The following is a 19,661-nucleotide window of genomic DNA, read 5'->3' on the forward strand; positions in this document are numbered from 1 at the left end:
TCCCTAGCTATGACTTTCTCACAGAATTCAGACGGTCCAGCATAAACACAATTTTTAATCCTAAATAATGTACGTAGGAGTGCGTTTCACATGTTGTGAAATTGTGAGAGAGAGTTGGAGCAATTGAACGATCATTTTGAACCAGTGCATACATTCAACTGAATTCCCCCGGCTAACCCACCGTTCAGAATTCTGCATTTCTCATGGAAAGTATGCTTCGTCTGTTGTTTCTATTTCCCACCACCCCCCGGCCCCTTCCTTTAATACATGTTTTGTTCCGTGCTTATTGTCGAGCCCTTTTAGAAACTCAATACCAGCGTTTAGTTTTCTTTTAAAAAGAGGTGAAGGATGTCAGATTCAGACAGGTTTTTTAAAGCCTGTGAGTCACATCCTCTTGACCTGAGTTCACATCAGAATAGTCATTGACCACTAATGTCTTTGCCTGAAAAGGCACTTTTCCCCCAGTTTCTCCCGATAATGCGTGATTAAAAATACTTTTATCCCCTCAACTCCGTAATGTAGCACGTAATGAATTTTTCTAATGCACGCCGGGGCAGAAGAGGCGAAGACAGTGATCGTCCTATGGATTGGAGTGTTTAATATATACTTGTCTTTGGAGGGAGGAAACTCTGTATGTATAGAATAAAGAGAAGGGCCCTAAACAACTATGTGATACACTATGTGTTTGATTAAGTGTGTGTCAGAGTGGGCCTATTTTCGTGTGTGAAGTTTGAGAGTGTGTAAGTGTGTGAGCGCATATGTATGTGAGAGAGACTGTGTGAGAAAGATTGGGAATGTGGGTCTACTAGAGTTTGTGTGTGTGTATATATATAATGGTATTTGTTAAGCGCTTACTATTTGCCAAGCACTGTTCTAAGTGCTTGGTAGATATAGGATAATCAGGTTGCCCCATGTGGGGCTCATTGTTAAGCGCTTACTGTGTTCCAAGCACTGTACTAAACGCTGGAGTGGTTACAAGCAAATCGGGCTGGACCCAGTCCCTGTCCCACGTGGGGCTCAAGGTCTCAATCCCCATTTTCCATCTGAGGGAACTGAGGCCCAGAGAAGTGAAGTGACTTACCCGAAGTCACATAGCAGGCAAGTGGCAGAGCTGGGATTAGAACCCATGACCTTCTGACTCCCAGGCCCGGGCTCTATCCATTACACCATGCCGCTTCATACATATATGCACGCAGACACACTCATGCATATATGTGAAAGAGATCATGTATGTGTGTGTGAGAAAATTTGAGAAAGTACGGTTGTGAGGGAGTATATATGTGAGAGAGTTTGTGAGGAAGATTGAGAATTCGATCTGTGTGCGTGTGAACATACGTAAAATGTGTGTGTGTGAGTGTGAGTATATATATAATTCCACTCACATATGTATCTATATATATGTGAAATAGAGCCCGTGCATATGCGTGTGTCTGTGTGAGAAAATTTGAGAATGTGTGGTTGTGTGGGAGTAAATATATGTGAGAGAGAGAGAGAGTGAGAGTGTGAGAGGAAGTTTGAAAATGTGGGTCTTACGGAATGCATACATGTGAATGTGATAGAGAGTGTAGAGAGTGTATGTGAAGATATTTGACAGTATGTATGCTTGTGTTTATATATAAAGCAGTATGGCATAACGGTTAGAGTCCGGGCCTGGTATCAGAAAGTCATCGGTTTAAATCCGGCTCCGCGACCTCTCTGCTCTCTTACCTTGGACCATTCCTTTCACTTCTCTGGGCCTCAGTTACCTCCTCCATAAAATGGGGATTGAGACTGTGAGCCCCACGAGGGACAAGGACTGCGTCTAACCCGATTTGCTTGGATCCACACAGCGCTTAGTACAGTGTCTGGCCATAGTAAACTCTTAACAAACACCATAATGATTATTATGAGAGAGATCCCGGGTAAGGAGGTTTGAGAGCGTGGGTGTGTGGGAGTGTATATATATGAATGTGAGAGCACGTGGGTGGGTGTATGTGTGTACGGGTGAAGATGTTTGAGAGCAGTGTGTGGAAAATATATATGTGTGTGTGTGTGTATATACATATATATATATAGCTGTGTGGTAATATGAATCGGAAATGACTCGACGGCAGTTAATAATAATAATAATAATAATAGATGTATGTGAATGTGAGGATGCTTTAAAGTGGGTCAATGTGTGGGAGTGTGTATATATATATACACACACACACATACACACACATATATATGCACACTCTAAAAAACACCTATAGGCATACTCTCTCTCAGACACATGCACATACGTATATATGTGTGTGTGTGCATGTGTGTGAGTCTGTGTGTGAGTGTATATATGTGGGAAGATATTTGAGAGAGTCAAGGGGATTACTTATACATACACATTGTATCTACTTCGCATCTACCCCAGTGCTTGGCACATAGTAAGCACCTAACGAATACCATAATCATCGTCATCATCATCATCATATATAATATATGAGAGCGTATGCGTGGTTGAGGATGTTTTAGGGTGTGTTGGTATGAGGGGGAGTGTGTGTGTGTGTGTGTGTGTGTGTGTGTGCGTATTTTTAACACTCAAATTAGGTAAGTAAATATAAACCATCCATCTATGTGGATGTGTGTTATTCCTATTTACATTTCATAGATAGATATGAAAGTAGATGTGCACGTTTGGTGGGGTGGGGTGGGAGGGAGAGTTATATTTACTTACTTGGTTTGATCATGAAAAGTTTTGGCCAGAGAGGGATATTGTCTTTTTGTTGCTGTTGTTTTGCACTAGATTCTGACGTTAGAGAAGAACAAAACCCGCCACAAAATCTGAAATGACACTATATCCGTTGACGGCGCGGAAGGCGAGCTCGTCAAAACGGCATTAAGGGAAAGGCCGGGTCTGACGTTCAGATAGGCCCCAAAGCTTGGCCTACTTGCCCGTCGCCTCCTCCTCTCCCATCCAACCGGCCCACCGAGGAGGAAAGCTGTTCGGTCCCCGGAGACGGAAGGTGGAGAAACAGACGAGGCGGATTTTAGAGCCCGAATGATCTCCCTCCAGCCTTTTTAGAACAAATTCTGAAGAATTCCGCAATCCGGATCTCCTCAGTAGCTTCCCCTTACCAAAGAAGCAGAGCACCAAGACACGCCTTACGTGTCATCTAGATCTGCTGCTTTTTTCTTTCATTAAAGCTTTAATGCAGCAATTATGGCTAGTTGCCTTATAAAAAAAGGGAAAGGCAGTTTACTTTAAAAAGTGAAATTGCATAGCCTACTATTTAATTATACACAAATGTAAATGGCCTATTTTTCCATAACTGGTTATTACAGCACTGTTTTACTTTCTGAGTTTTCACAATCTCTAAAACCTACAAAGCTTCCTGCTACATAATTGTTTTGTTACGTTATTGTTTTCATCTTATTTTTTCTTTTAATGTGGGTGCAGCGGGATAAATCTTGGTTTTCAGCCAGTTGGTACTTCATCTACTTAAGCTTTTATAGATGAAGATTGCTGTAATTATCAGAATACCCGCTTATTTCTGAAGTATTATCTTGGCAACCTGCTGGCTTTTACAGCCAATTAACAAGCTTCGCCATTAGTTGCATAAGGGGTATCGGCAGAGTAAACCCATTGTGTGCTAATTTTCTATTTTAGATAATCAGTTTGGCCATCCAGAATGGGAAGAGAAAGAAAAGAAAAGGTTTGACTCCCGGTAGCTGACGAGTAAAAATTACTATAGGCCTCCCAAGACAAAGGTATCCTGGGACACGGTGATTTCTTCCTAGCTGTCACTATTGAGTCTTTAGTATTTCCCTTTGTCTCTTCCAAGAGATAAAAAAAAAAAATGTGGAGATTCAGCAAAGTAATCAGGTTCCTCTCTTCTCTCTCTCTGCTTTCCCTCTGTCCTTTCCTATCCCCTTCTTTCTGCTCTGCCCTCTCTGCTTTCCTTTTCTCTTCCCTTGCTTTCTCTCTCCCTCTCTGGTCTCCTTTCTCTTCTCCCTCTCAGCTTTCTCTCTGATCTCTTCATTCCTCTTCTCTTTGCTTTCTCTCTGCTCTGTTCTCTCCTCTTCTCTCTCCCTTTCTCTGCTTTCTGTCCCCTCTCTGCTTTCCCCTCTCTCCTTTCCTCTTCTCTCCTTGCTTTCTCTCTCCCTCTCATCTCTTCTCTCTATGCTTTCTCTATTCCTCTTCTTTCCACTTCTCTGTTTTTTCTCTGCTGTTCCCTCTCTTCTTTGCTCTGCTCTGTTCTCCTCTCTCCCTTTCTCTGCTTTCTCTCTGCTCTCCCCCTCTCCTTTCCTCTTCACTCCTTGCTTTCTCTCTCCCTCTCCTCTTTAACTGCTTTCTCTCTGCTCTCTCCTCTCGCCTTTCCTCTTTTCTCTCCATTTTCTCTCCCCCTCTCTTCTCTCTGCCCTCACCTTTCCTCTCTCTCTCTTTCTCTCTGCCTGCTCTCTCCTTTCCTCTTCTCTCTCCCTTTCTGCTCTCTCCCTCTTCTCTCTCTGCTTTCTTTCTGTCCTCTCCTTCATTTCTCCCTCCTTCTCATCTCTTTTCTCATTTCCTCTTCTCTCCTGCTTTCTCTCTCCCTCTCTGCTCTGCTCTCCCTCTCATCTCCTCTCTGTTTTAGCTTTGCTCTGCTCTCTTTCCATTCCTCTTCTCTCTCCTTGCTTTCTCTCTCCCTCTCATCCCTTTTCTCTCTGCTTTCTCTCCTTTCCTCTCATTTTTTCTCACCCTTTCTGCTTTCTCTCTCCTCCGCTTTCCTTTCATCTCTCCCTCTCTTCTTTCTCTCTCTGCTCTTTCCTTGCCTCTTTGCTTTCTCTCTGCTCTGCTCTCTCTCCCTCTCTTCTCTCTCCTGTTCTCTTCCCTCTGCTTTCTCTCTGCTCTGCTCACTTTCTTTCCCTCTCTTCTCTCTCTGATTTCTATCTCTCCCTCTCTGTCTTCTCTTTCTGCCTTCCCCTTGCCTCTTCTCTCTGCGTTTTCTCTCCTTTCCTTTCCTCTTTCCTTCTTTCTCTTTCCCCCCGCTTTCTCTCTCCCTCTCTCTTTGCTTTCTCCCCTCTCCTCTCTCTTTCTTTCTCTTCTCTCTCTCCCTCTTCAACACCCCCCCACACACACACACACTAGCTAACCATCTTCACTTCCCAGCCTGCTCACGCCTATAATTTCATCAAATTGGACAAATGTTAAGACTTTCAAAAAAATAGAAAGGAAGAAATGGTCCACTAGCAAAAAAATTAATGTTCTCCTTCCCTCTCCCCAGCCCCTCTCCCCCACTCTGGTAATTAGGGTGAATTAATGGGGGGACATTTTCTGTCTGGGGTGCTGCTAAATTAGCCTGCAAGCAGGGCTGGGTGACTTTGGGGTTGAGGCCATCCTGACTACTTAGAACCAGACTCCGAAAGCACATTCTGGGACATACATAGATACGGGTCACAGAGAATTATCGGCAGCACGGTCTCACCTCAGAAATGGGATCTAGGAATAAATTCAAATGTTAGCATAGTGCTTGGACCTAATAAATGTTTAACAGATACTATTAGTAGAAGTATTGGTATTATTTTGAAGGTATTTTTTAAGCGCTTGCTATATGTCAAGCACAGTTCTTAGCCCTGGGGAAGATACAAGCTAATCAGTTTGGACACAGTCCCTGTCCCACAAGGGGCTCACAGTCTCCATCCCCATTTTATAGATGAGGTAACTGAGGTGCAGAGAAGTGAAGTGACTTGCCCAAGGTCATACAACAGACAAGCGGCAGACCAGCGATTGGAACCCAGATCCTTCTGACTCCCAGGTCCAGGGTCTATCCACTACTCTATGCTGCTTGTCATCATTATTATTATTATTATTGTTAGTAAAAATAACAAAATCAGACATAGTCTCCCTGTTCTCTCCCTACCCTGCTCTCCCCCATCTCCTATAAATTGGCGATCGGTCAATCAATGGTATTTATTGAGCGATTACTGCATGGTGAGCGCTGTACTAGGCATTTGGGAGAGGACACTGCAACAGAGTTATTAGACATATTTCCTGTCTGGAAGAAGCTTGCAGTCTGGAGTCTAGACTGTAAGCTCGACCTGTAGACTGTAAGCTCGTTGTGGGCAGGGAACGTATCCACCAACTCTGCTATACTGGACTCTCCCAAGCGCTTAGTACAGTTCTCTGTGCACAGTAAGTGCTTAATAAGTACAATTAATTGACAGAAAGGAACTTAAACTCAAGGGTAACAACCCGCTCTTCTACTTCTAATCCCCCCAGGCTTCAGAACAGTCAGTTAATCAGTGGCACTCATTTGATCCATCGATGACATTTAGTGAAACCTTATGTGCAGAGCACTGTATTAATAAACTTGGGAGAGTACAATACAAAAGAGTTGGTAGATAAAACAAACAGACACATTCCTGCCCACAACAAGCTCATAGTCTAGAGGGTGCTTACTGTGTGCAAAGCACTGTATTAAGCACTGGGAAAGAATGTTCAGGTGGAGGTTTAACATGGTCTCTGTCCTTAAGTGGAGAAGAAGGATCTCACGATCTAAAAACAAAGAGCAGTGGAGAGAGGAGTGGCGAACAACTCACGAGAAATGAAACAAAACTCTAAAACAACATAGAGAAATAAACAAAGCTCAGTAAGGTGTAACAATCCATCGGTTGTATTTATTGAGTGCTTCCTGCATGCAGAGCACTGTTCCAAATGTAATTATTATCATTAGTAGTATCTTATTTGTTAAGTGCTAGACTGTGAGCTCATTGTGGGCAAGGAATGTGTCTACTAAGTCTGTTGAACTCTCCCAAGAACTTAGTAGAGTGCTCTGCACACAGTAAGGACTCAATAACTATGACCGATTGCTTATCACGTTTCACTCTTCTAAATTAATCAGATTAATAGGGTCGGATTCAGTCCCTGTCCCACATGGAGCTCAGAGTCCAAGGAAGAGGGAGAACAGGTATTGAATCCCCATTTTATAGATGAGGAAACCGAGGCCTGGAGAAGTAAAGTGACTGGCCCAAGGTCCCAAAGCAGACAAGAGGTGGAGCCGTAATTAGAACCCAGGTCCTCTGACTCCCAGACGCGGGCTCTTTCCATTAGGCCACGCTGCTATAGCAAAGCTGAAGCTAGATATGCACACTAGAGTGGTCTTTAAAAAGTCTGTAAATTCAAAGAGTCTTCTGGCAGGATATCAACTTTTCAAAACTATTTGGCCTGTAAGGAAATTGCTGTCCTTCCTCCAATATAGAAAGCCCAATTCAATTAATTCTTACAAGCTACTTAAGCCCTTACTCATATACGTAATTACTTTTTCCTTCCTCCTATGTGTAAATGATTTTAGTGTCTGACACCACCTCTAAATCCTCAAGGATAGGGATTTTGTCTATGAATTATCACACTCTTCCACACGCTCAGTACAGTGCTTCCCACAAAAAATGTGCTCCTCTTCCCTGACTAAGCTCCCCCCATTCCTCTTCCCCCACTGCTTTCTGCATCGCCCTGACTTGCTCCCTTTTTATTCATCCCACTTCCCAGCCCCACATCACTTATGTCTTTATCCACAGTTTATTTATTTGTATTGCCGCCCGTCTCCCCCTTCTAGACTTTGAGCTCACTGTGGGCAGGAAATGTGTCTGTTTATTGTTGTACTGTCCTCTCCTGAGTGCTTAGTACAGAGCTGTCCATGCAGTAAGCGCTCCATAAACACCATCAAACTAATGATTGCTCAATTAAATACTACTGAGTGATCGACTGATTGATTGGTAGACGGCAAAAACCCAAAACGACAGGCGAATCCAACCTCGGACTTTTCAACCCAATCAATCAAGGGTATTTATTGAGCGTCGGCTGTGGGCAGAGCACTGTACTGAGCGCTTGGGAGAGTAGCGACTCTCCTATCAGGGACGACATCTTCTGTTGTTATTCTGTGTTTGCTAGGAGCTAGTACAGTGCTCTGAGGTGGATGTGAACACAGTAAGCACCCTTGGAAGTTCTCTGCATTCAGAAGATACTCAGTAAAACGTTTTTGAAGATGATAAAGTAACTGCGGTGAGCAAAAGGTCCAGCGGAGACCCTTTCCACTCAGTCATGCCAAGATGGATTAATGAGCCCATCAAGCTTGTCGTGAGGGTCCAAGATACTGGTAGCCAAGATATTGCCCAGAATTTCTGTCAAAGATGAAGAATACGTCGTAGACATCCCGCTGTGGGTCTAGATAGTTATTTTGCATCCGATACGCTGCAAAGTTTATGCCCGCTGGACTCTCCCGTTACGATTCCCGATCGGACGGTCATATCAGCCATTCCGGGATTGGAGAGTTAATTTAATCAGGCCAGAATTGGACATTTACGTAGACTATAAGCTCGCTGAGGGCAGGGAATGCGGAGGATGAAGACGTGAGCCCCATGCGGGACAGGGACTGTGTCCAACCTGATTAGCTTGTCTCTATCCCAACACTTAGTACGGCGCCTGGCACATTGTAAGCACTTAAAAACCATTTTAAACAAAAAGGAGTGACCCATAAAGACCAATGACTGTTAGACTGATTCTCCTAATATGGAGAACTATATTGATTAGATCCTACGCAAGTGAACCTCACCTTCAATCGATCGACGAATACTATTTATTGAATGCTCACTGTGTGCAGAGCACTGTACTAAGCATAAATTTCCCCTGCTCTTTCCCACCCAGCTGATAGTGTTCAGGAAGCCAAGTATCAGAACTCGTTGCTCAAAGCCATTGATATTTCTCATCACATCATTCCTTCATTTGATCATATTTACTGAGCGCTTACTGTGTGCAGAGCACTGTACTAAGTGCTTGGGAGAGGAAACTACAATAAACAGACACTTTGCCTGCCTACAACGAGCTTACAGTCGTGGGGTGGAGCGGGGGAAGAGGAAAGACAGACATCAGTACAAATAAATTACAGATATGTACATAAGTGTAAGCCGGTTGTGGGCAGGGATTGTCTCTATTGCTGAATTGTAATAATAATAATAATGTTGGTATCTGTTAAGCGCTTACTATGTGCAGAGCACCGTTCTAAGCGCTGGGGTAAACACAGGGGAATCAGGTTGTCCCACGTGGGGCTCACAGTCTTAATCCCCATTTTACAGATGAGGGAACTGAGGCACAGAGAAGTTAAGTGACTTGCCCACAGTCACACAGCCGACAAGTGGCAGAGCTGGGATTCGAACTCATGAGCCCTGACTCCGAAGCCCGTGCTCTTTCCACTGCGCCACGCTGCTTCTCCTACTTTCCAATTGTACTTTCCAAGCACTTAGTACAGTGCTCTGCACACAGTAAGTGCTCAATAAATACAGTGGAATGAATGAATAAGTGCAGTTTCATCCAAATCAGCTACTGACCAGCAATAAAATAATCAAAGTTTATCCACTTTTGTGAATAAACTCACTCGCCTCTCTATAAAAGACAAGTTACGACAATTGTCAGAGGGAAGGGAGAAGTTTACAAACTCAGACCTTTTAAAGTTTTATTTTTTAATGATATCATTAGGTGCTTACTATGTGCTGGGCACTAAACTGAGACCCGAGGTAGCTGCAAATTAATCGGTTTGACACGGTCTGTAACCCAAATGAGGTTTGGTCTTGGTCCCCATTTCACAGATTAAGTGACTGAGGCCCAGAGAAGTTAAGTGGCTTGTCCAGAGTCACACAGAAGACAGGTGGCAGGGCCGGCATTGGAACCCAGGTCCTTCTGACTTCCAGCCTGGGCTCTGTCCCCTGGGCTTCTCAGCATGTTGCTGTAGTGTACTTTCCCAAGCGCTCAGTACAGTGCTCTGCACATAGTAAACGCTCAATAAATATGATTGGATGAATGAATGAGCACGGATAGATAGACTGTTAGCTTGTTACGGGCAGGGAACGTATCTGCTAATTCTGTTGTAGGGTGCTCTCCCAAGCAGTGTTCTGCACATAGTAAGAGCTCAATAAATGAGAGTGAGATATATATATATATATTCATTCATTCATTCAATAGTATTTATTGAGCGCTTACTATGTGCACAGCACTGTACTAAGCGCTTGGAATGTACAAATCGGTAACCGATAGAGACAGTCCCCGCCCTTTGACCGGCGCACAGTCTAATCGGGGCTAATCAAATATATCTAATTGATATATACTATATCAAGCACTTAGAACGGTGCTCAGTACATAGTACGTGCATAACAAATACATTATTATATATATGCTCCCATGAGGAGCAGCATGGCTTAATGGAAAGAGCAGAGGCTTGGGAGTCGGGAGTCAGGGGTTGTGGGTTCTAATCCACAGTAAGCACTCAATAAATACAATTGATTGATTGATTGAGTCCCTGCTGTGCCATTTGTTAGCTGTGTGACTTTGGGCGAGTCACTTCACTTCTCTGTGCCTCAGTTACCTCATCTGTAAAAAGGGGATTAAGACTGTGAGCCTCACGTTGGACAACCTGATGACCCTGTATCTACCCCAGCGCTTAGAACCATGCCTGGCACTGAGTAAGTGCTTAACTATTACCTGTGCATAGATGTATATATACATATATATACACACACATCATCAATGGGATTTAATGAGCACTTACAGTGTGCAGAGCACTGTACTAAGCAATCAAAAGAGTGCAATCCAACAGATTTGATAGACACAAACCCTGTCCAGAACAACCCACACCAGCCAGTAGCAGAGCTGGGACTGAATAATAATAATAATAATGGTATTTGTTAAGCGATTACTAGGTGCCCAGCACTGTTCTAAGCACTGGGGTTGATATAAGGTCATCTGGTTGTCCTACGTGGGGCTCACAGTTCTTAATCCCCATTTTACCGATGAGGTAACTGAGGCACAGAAGAGTTAAGTGGCTTGCCCAAGTTCAAGCAGCACACAAGTGGCGGAGTCGGAATTAGAACCCACATCCTCTGACTCCCAAGCCCAGGCTCTTGCCACTAGGCCATGCGGCTCATCGGAACCCAGATGTCCTGCCCTGCCAACTTCACTGCAGCTCTATTTTAATACTGCCCAGTTCATTTTGAGCAGAGATTTTGGTAATAACAGGCATTTGTTAAGCGCTCACTATGTGCCAAGCACTGTTCTGAGCACTGGAGTAGGTACAAGGTAATCAGGTTGTCCCACATGGGGATGACAGTCTTCATCCCCATTTTCCAGATGAGGTGACCGAGGCCCAGAGAAGTGAAGCGACTTGCCCAAGGTCACACAGCCGACAAGAGGCAGAGCGGGGATTAGAACCCACGGCCTCTGACTCCCAAGCCCGGGCTCTTGCCACTGAGCCACGGGCTGCCTCGTCGATGTTGCCAAAAATTGTCCATTCCAAGCGCTTAGTTCAGTGCTCTGCACGTAGTAAGCGCTCAATGAATACTACTGAACGACGGGTCTCAGAACCGTCTACGCTGTCGTCCCAGGGTCAGAGCGACTCCGACCCTCCACCAGCGCCACCTCGTCCACGTGTCCAAGCTGCAGCCCGCTCATGGTTCTCATTATTCTTAAAACAATTATTTCAGTCCATCTTCTTTTCCTCATTGGCAGGAGGATAGGAAACATTTTTCTATCAGGCAAAGTCTCCTTTCAAATTTAACGAAGGAGAATGTAGTTCCGCTGAGCCGTGGTCCTCCGGCTTGCCTTCCATATTTCGTTTTATTATTTGGAGTTAATTAATATCAGAGAGCCGCGGGAAAAACCGCGTGTGTTTCCGATTAATCGCAGTAAAGGCTCGTCCTGTTAAAAAAAAGAATATATCCATCTCGCAAGATATCTAAAGCGTTCTGAATCGAAAGCCGGTCAGAACAATTAGAAAACGTTTATATTACTCGTCTAGTGATTAGGAACACATTTTAATTGTCATTGTTTCTCCAAACGCTAAGTCGAAGCACATTTTTCAGGGAATGTTAACCCAGACGTGGACGTGAGATAGTTCGGTATTTTTGCTAATTGATGTCTTCTAAGGGGCGAGGATGTGGCGAAACTTTCTGAAGTTAAAAGAGGCCCAGAACCCCTGACTCACTTGGTGAAGAATGTCCTTGCCACTGTATGAAACAACACTCGTATCTCGGATTTTCTATGGCGCTTTTATTTTTCCAAAGCCCTTTCCCATCCATCGATTTATTAAGCCCTGACAGTGGGGCAGAGCACTGTGCTGAGCGCTTGGGAGCATACGATACAACAGATTTGGTAGACGCGCTCTCTGCCCACGAGGAGCAACGTGGCCTAGTGCGAAGAGCCCCGGCCCAGGAGTCCGAAGGTCACGGGTTCTAATCCCGGCTCTGCCGCTTGCCTGCCGAGTGACCTCGGGTAAGTCACTTCACTTCTCCGGCCTCAGTTCCTCCGGGTACAAAATGGGGATTGAGACAGTGAGAGCTCATGTGGGACAACCTGATGAGCTTGGATCTACCTCAGCCCTTAGAACAGTGCCTGGCGCATAGTAAGCGCTTAACAATCATAAAAAAAGGAGTTGCGGTGGTGTCATTTTATCCACTCCACCCCGCTGTGAGATAGGGAGAGGCAGGGATCGTTATCCCCATCTTATTGAGGAACAAATAGAGGCCCAGAGAGGCTAAGTGACTTGCCCGACGTCACACAGGCGGTCAGTGGCAGAGCCGGGACTAAACCCGGGTGTCCTGATTCCCGACCTCGGACCCTTTCCACTCAACAGTGCTGCCTCCTCCGGTGCGGTTCTATCTTAATACTCCCCAGTTCTCTTTAAGCAAAATCTTTCAATTGTCCTCAGGACACCAAGCAATCGTCGCTGTTTGTTGTTGCATTGGACTTTCCCAAGCGCTCAGTACAGTGTTCCGCACACGGTAAGTGCTCAATTACTACGACTGAAAGAAGAAATATGATCGACTGAATGAATGAATTTGCAATAGCATCAGGTGCGTCCAAGTTTGAGAAAGTTGGAGGGGAAATTCCTTGCTAATTGGAAGCTTCCTGAGGGCAGAGCTTAGAGTCGGCGCTGTACTGATAGTCCTTGGCGCAAAGTAAGCTCTTAACACCATTAAAAAAAAAATAGGCATCGTAATCTCTCCCACGTTCCCGCCTAAGTGCTTAATACAGCACACAGGAAGCGCTCAGTACCTACTGATAGTTGACTAGCAGAGAAGCAGCGTGGGTCAGTGGAAAGAGCCCGGGCTTGGGAGTCAGAGGTCACGGGTTCGAATCCCCGCTTGGCCACTTGTCAGCGGTGTGACTGTGGGCAAGTCACTTCACTTCTCTGTGCCTCAGTTACCTCACCTATAAAATGGCGATTAACTGTGAGTCCCACGCGGGACAACCTGATTATCCTGTATCCACCCCAGCACTTAGAACAGTGCTCTGCACATAGTAAGCGCTTAACAAATACCAACATTATTATTATTATTATTATTAACTGAAATAGAAAGCAGTACTAGAGACTGCAGAGAAGGACAATTGAGGGTTTTCCTAAACCATTGTTTTTCCGGCTGCCTAGTTTATTTTTTGGACATCGAACTCTACTTTTAACTGGTTTCCTTCGGCGAAAAGAGGAACCAGATTCTGTTGAACCGCCAGGATCGTTTAGCACCTGCAAGTTAATTGGCTGTGGTCAATCGTATCTACTGAGCGCTTGCCTTGTGCAGAACACTGTACTAAGAGCTTGGGAGAGTACGATCCGACAGAGTTGGGAGAGACGTTCCCTGTCCCAGAGGAGCTTTCGGGCTAGAGGACCTGGTTAATAGATCAGTGGCATTTATTGAGCGCTTACTATGTGCAGAGCACTGTACTGAGCACTTGAAGAGGGTAAGCTCCTTATGGGTAGGGATCACGTCTGCCCCCTCATAACTGTGGCATTCGTTCAGCATTTAGTATGTGCCGAGCACTGTAATAAGCGCTGGGGCAGATACGAGATAAGTTGGAAAAAGTCCCTGGGGACAGAGGGAGAGAGAACGGCTATTTAAATCCCATTTTGCAGATGAGGAAACTGAGGGTCAGAGAAGTGAAGGGACTTGCCCAAGGTCTCACAGCAGGCATGTGGCGAAGCCAGGAGTAATACGCATTTCCGGGCTCTTCCCACCGGGCCAGGCTGCTTCCAGCGAAGGAGTTAGTAGACATCCCCTCAAGGAGCTTATAATGTACTGTAATAATAATAACTGTGGTACTTATTAAGCGCTTTCTACGTGCCAGGCACTGTACTAAACGCTTGAGAGAGTACAACAGAGTTGATTGCCATGATTCCCGTTATGGAGGAGCTTACCATCTCCTGCGTGCAGACCACTGCACTTGCAAGAATAATAATAATAATAATAATGTTGGTATTTGTTAAGCGCTTACTATGTGCCGAGCACTGTTCTAAGAGCTGGGGTAGACACAGGGGAATCGGGTTGTCCCACGTGGGGCTCACAGTCTTCATCCCCATTTTACAGATGAGGTAACTGAGGCCCAGAGAAGTTAAGTGACTTGCCCAAAGTCACACAGCTGACAAGTGGCGGAGCTGGGATATAATAGAGCTGGTAGATTCAATCCTTATCCTCTAGGAGTTTGAAGTCTACTAGGTGCAGTGCACTGTACTGAGCGCTTGGGAGAGGACAGTAGAATTAGCAGACAATCTCTGCCCTCAAGGAGCTTACAATCGAACGGCACCTACAACCTTTGGGGACAGCATGACAACTATTCATTCACTCAATCGTATTTATTGAGCGCTTACTGGGTGCAGAGCACTGTACTAAGCACTTGGAATGTACAAGTCGGTAACAGATAGAGAATTGTACTTTCCAAGCGCTTAGTACAGTGCTCTGCACCCAGTAAGCGCTCAATAAATACGATTGAATGAATGAATGAATACAATTCAGCAATCGAGAGAGACAACCCCTGCCCACAATGGGTTAAGAGTCCTAGAGTCAGTGAGTCGATTGTATTTACTGAACACTTACTGGGTGCAGAGCACTGTACTAAGCGCTTCAGAGAGTACAATATGAGTAGAGATGAGTCACCTCATCTGTAAAATGGGGATGAAGACTGTGAGCCCGGCGTGGGACCAACTGATGACCCCGCATCTCCCCCAGTGCTTAGAACAGTGCTCGGCACATAGTAAGCGCTTAACAAATACCAACATCATTATTATTACGCTATAACAGACTCAATCCCAGCCCACAACCAGCTAACAGTCTAGAGGGGAAATCCAAGTGTCGAGATTTCCCAGAACCTCAATTACGATGATAATAACGGCGTCCGTTAAATACTCACTATGTTCCAGGCACTGTACTAAGCGCCGGGGTGGAAACAAGCCAATCGGGTTGGACCCCATCCCCGTCCCCCGTGGGGCTCCCAAGTCTCCATCCCCGCTTTTCAGACGAGGTCACTGAGGCCCAGAGAAGTGAAGCCACCTGTCCAAGGTCACCCAGCAGACAGGTGGGATTAGAACCCAAGGCCTTCTGACTCCCAGGCCCGGGCTCTAACCACTAGGCCGGGCCGCTGCTCATCAGCATTCGATGTCATGACGGGTAAGACGGGCCGGGAGCCTTGCAAACCAGTGACCCCCTAAAGCCCCAGGATTAATACACCAAGAAGCACAAAAAACCAGAACAAAGATCCCATCTCTGCGGAGTCCCGACTGAATAAAATAACAAACGCTATTGTTGCAAACCCAGTGTAAGGAGATTGGAGTAAGTGCCAGGAGCCACTCTGATCATGCTTTTAAATGGAAATGTAGCGTCTGCTCCATCGCCGGTCTGAAATGCAGAACTATTTTTCACAGCTTGTTCACGGAACAGATTATTGTAGGGGAGAAAAAAAAAAAAAAGACTTTTACATTTTTCCGCAGATCCCCAAAGCTCAGTCAAAAAAACTCTTGGCAATTTTTAGCAGCGCAACAGATTTTCCTTTCAGATTGAGATTCTCCATTTAGCATCCGTCACGTGATCCCCTGAGTAAATATAGAATAACTTCACTCTTGATTTTGTAAGAAAAAAAAAAATATATATATATATATATAAGGTGTCTTTAGGGAAAATTTTCACATCTTTCATCTGGCTAAGTAAAAGAAAAGTAAAAGCTAAGAGGTCTGGAATCGCCCGTGCTTGAATGAAAACGGTGTGTTCCTTATGAAGGTATCTCAAATTCATTCAATAGTATTTATTGAGCGCTTACTATGTGCAGAGCACTGTACTAAGCGCTTGGAATGGACAAATCGGTAACAGATAGAGACGGTCCCTGCCCTCTGACGGGCGCACGGTCCGATCGGGGGAGACGGACAGACGAGAACAACGGCAATAAATCTCGCACACTATCGGAAAATAAGCAGTTCTTGGGCTCCAGGACCTTCAGCTCTATTGGTTCCCCAGGATAATCAGTCAACTGTTTAGCTCAGTGGAAAAAGCCCGGGCTTGGGAGTCAGAGGTCGCGGGTTCTAATTCCGACTCCGCCTCTTGTCAGCTGTGTGACCTTGGGCAGGTCGCTTCACTCCTCTGGGCCTCAGTGACCTCGTCTGGAAAATGGGGATGAAGACTGTGAGCCCCACGTGGGACAACCTGAAAACTTTCTATTTACCTCAGCGCTTGGAACAGTGCTTGGCACATAGTAAGCGCTTAACAAATACTATCATTATTATTATTATGTATCTGTAATTCAGTTATTTGTGTTGATGTCTGCCTCCCCCCTCTAGACTGTAAGCTCGTTGTGAGCAGGTAGTGTGTCTGTTTCCTTCTTGTATTGTTCTCTCCCGAGCACTTAGTACAGTGCTCTGCACACGGTGAGCGCTCAGTAAGTGCTCCGCCACTTGTTGGCTGTGTGAGCGTGGGCAAGTCACTTAACGTCTCTGTGCCTCAGTTCCCTCATCGGTAAAATGGGGATGAAGACCGTGAGCCTCACGTGGGACAACCTGATTCCCCTGGGTCTCCCCCAGCGCTTAGAACGGTGCTCTGCACATAGTAAGCGCTTAACAAGTACCAACGTCATTATTATTATTATAAGTACGATTGAATGAATTAGGTGCTTGCTTGAGCGCAGAGCACTGCACTGGGGACCTGCTGACCGAAGAGTCCCGTCCTAGCCACCTTTTTTAATGATAATTGTAAAGTGCTTATTATGTGGCAGACACTGTTCAGAGCGCTGGGGTAGACCCAGGCTAATCAGGTAGGACCCGGTCACTGTCCCACAGACGGCTCGCAGTCTTAATCCCCATTTCCCAGGTGAGGCAACTGAGGCACAGAGAAGTTGACTGACTCACCCGCGGTCACACAGCCGACAAGTGGCGGAGTCGGGATCAGATCCTGCACGGTACAGTGCTCTGCACAAAGTAAGCGCTCAAGAAATACGACTGAGTGAATGTTCCCGGATATCTTTGCTCTATCTACTGAGCCAAGCTGCTTATTATCATTATTCTTATTGGATAATAACGATAATAATAATGTTGGCATTTGTTAAGCGCTTACTATGTGCAGAGCACTGTTCTGAGCGCTGGGGGAGATCCGGGGCGATCATGTTGTCCCACGTGAGGCTCACAGTCTTAATCCCCATTTTACAGAGGAGGTAACTGAGGCACAGAGAAGTGAAGTGACTTGCCCACAGTCACACAGCTGCCACATGGCAGAGCCGGGATTCGAACCCATGACCTCAGACTCTCAAGCCCGGGCTCTTTCCCCTGAGCCACGCTGCCTCTGAACTAAACGCTTGGAAGAGAACAATACGGCAACTGACTCATTCCCAATTCCAGGAATCAATACCTGGACTGAGTTTCGGCTGAGGCGGGTGCTAGACACCAACCAATCTGAATAGTAGCAGTAATAATAATAATTACGGCATCTGTTAAGCGCTTACCATGTGCTGAGCACTGTTCTAAGCGCTGGGGTCGATACAGGGTCATCAGGTTGTCCCACGTGGGGTTCACACTTTTAATCCTTATTTTACAGATGAGGTCACTGAGGCTCAGAGAAGTGAAGTGGCTTACCCAAGGTCACCCAGCAGACATGTGGCGGAGTTGGGACTCCCAAGCCCAGGCTCTTGCCACTAAGCCACGCTGTTAAATACTTACTGAGCGCCCAGAACTGTACTAAGCGCTGGGAGAGAAAACAGGGGTGCGAATTAAACTGTGAGCTCATCCTCTAGACTGTAAACTCACTGTGGGCAGGGATCGTACATTTTAATAACAATGTTGGTATTTGTTAAGCGCTTACTATGTGCCGAGCACTGTTCTAAGCGCTGGGGGGGGACACAGGGGAATCAGGTTGTCCCACGTGGGGCTCACAGTCTTCATCCCCATTTTCCAGATGAGGGAACTGAGGTCCAGAGAAGTGAAGCGACTTGCCCACAGTCACACAGCTGACAAGTGGCGGAGCCGGGATTCGATCCCAAGTACTCAGTACAGTGCTCTGCACACAGTAAACCCTCAGTAATTATGCTTGATTAATTGATTGAGGGGGTCAAGGTTAAAGAGGAAACCGAATGTATCCAGTGACTCCTGCCTCAAATTTATCTGAATTTCAGTGGACCAGTCCAAATATTTTCACTAATAATGATCATAATAATAATCACAGCAGCACTTATCAAACGATTAGTTTGTGCCGGGTTATATTCCTCCAGGTGTTTAGCACAGTGTTCTGCATGTAGTAGGTGCTCAATAGAGAAGCAGTGTGGCCTAGTTGAAAAACACCGTCAATTCCTTTTTCTTCAGGTTGATTAGGGATTTTTTTCAATGGTATTTGTTAAGCGCTTACTATGTGCCAGGCACTGTACTAAATGCTGGAGTAAAATACAAGCTAAATGCTGGACACAGTCCCTGTCCCACACGGGGCTCACAGTCTCAACCCCCATTTTACAGATGAGGGAACTGAGGCCCAGAAAAGTGTAGTGACTGGCCCAAGAGCACTCAGCAGACAGCTGGTGGAACTGGGATTAGAACTCAGGTCATTCCGACTCCAGGCTGTACTCTATCTGTTAGGCCGTGTCTATGTCATTTGTATATATTTTTATCATTTGTATATATTTTTATTATCCTATTCATTTTGTCAATGAGGTGTACATCCCCTTGATTCTATTTATTGCTATTAAGTTGTCTTGTTTTTGTCCGTCTGTCTCCCCCGACTAGACTGTAAACCCGTCACTGGGCAGGGATTGTGTCTTATCTGTTGCCGAATTGTCCATTCCAAGCGCTTAGTCCAGTGCTGTGCACATAGTAAGCGCTCAATAAATACTATTGAATGAATGAATGTCTTTATCGTCTTTATCTTTATCGTGACTATGTTGTCTTGTTTTTGTCCGTCTGTCTCCCCCGATTAGACTGTAAGCCTAATGGGCAGGGACCGTCTCTATCTGTTGCCGGTGTCCATTGCAAGCGCTTAGCCCAGTGCTCTGCACATAGTAAGCGCTCAATAAACGCTATTGAATGAATGAATGAAGTGTCACTTCCCAATGGCAACTCCAATCCCACCAGATTCAAGTCAAACATGACCCTGGGTTCTAATCCCAGCTCTATCGACTACCTGCTGCGTGACCTTGGGCAAGTCTATTAACTTCTCAGTGCCTCAGTTGCCTCCTTTGTAAAATGGGGATTGAATACCTGTTCTCCCTCTTACTTCGACTACGAGTCTTACGTGGGAGAAGGATTTTGTCCCACCTGTTTAGCTTGTGTCTACCCCAGCGCTTAGTACAGGGCTGGACACACAGTAAACACTTAACAAATACCATCAAAAGGAAAGAAATAGTGATGACATAAAATTGGGGTCAGAGAAGCAGCGTGGCTCAGTGGAACGAGCAT

The sequence above is a fragment of the Ornithorhynchus anatinus genome, chromosome 7, assembly GCF_004115215.2.
Source record: "Ornithorhynchus anatinus isolate Pmale09 chromosome 7, mOrnAna1.pri.v4, whole genome shotgun sequence".
Classification (NCBI taxonomy): domain Eukaryota; kingdom Metazoa; phylum Chordata; class Mammalia; order Monotremata; family Ornithorhynchidae; genus Ornithorhynchus; species Ornithorhynchus anatinus.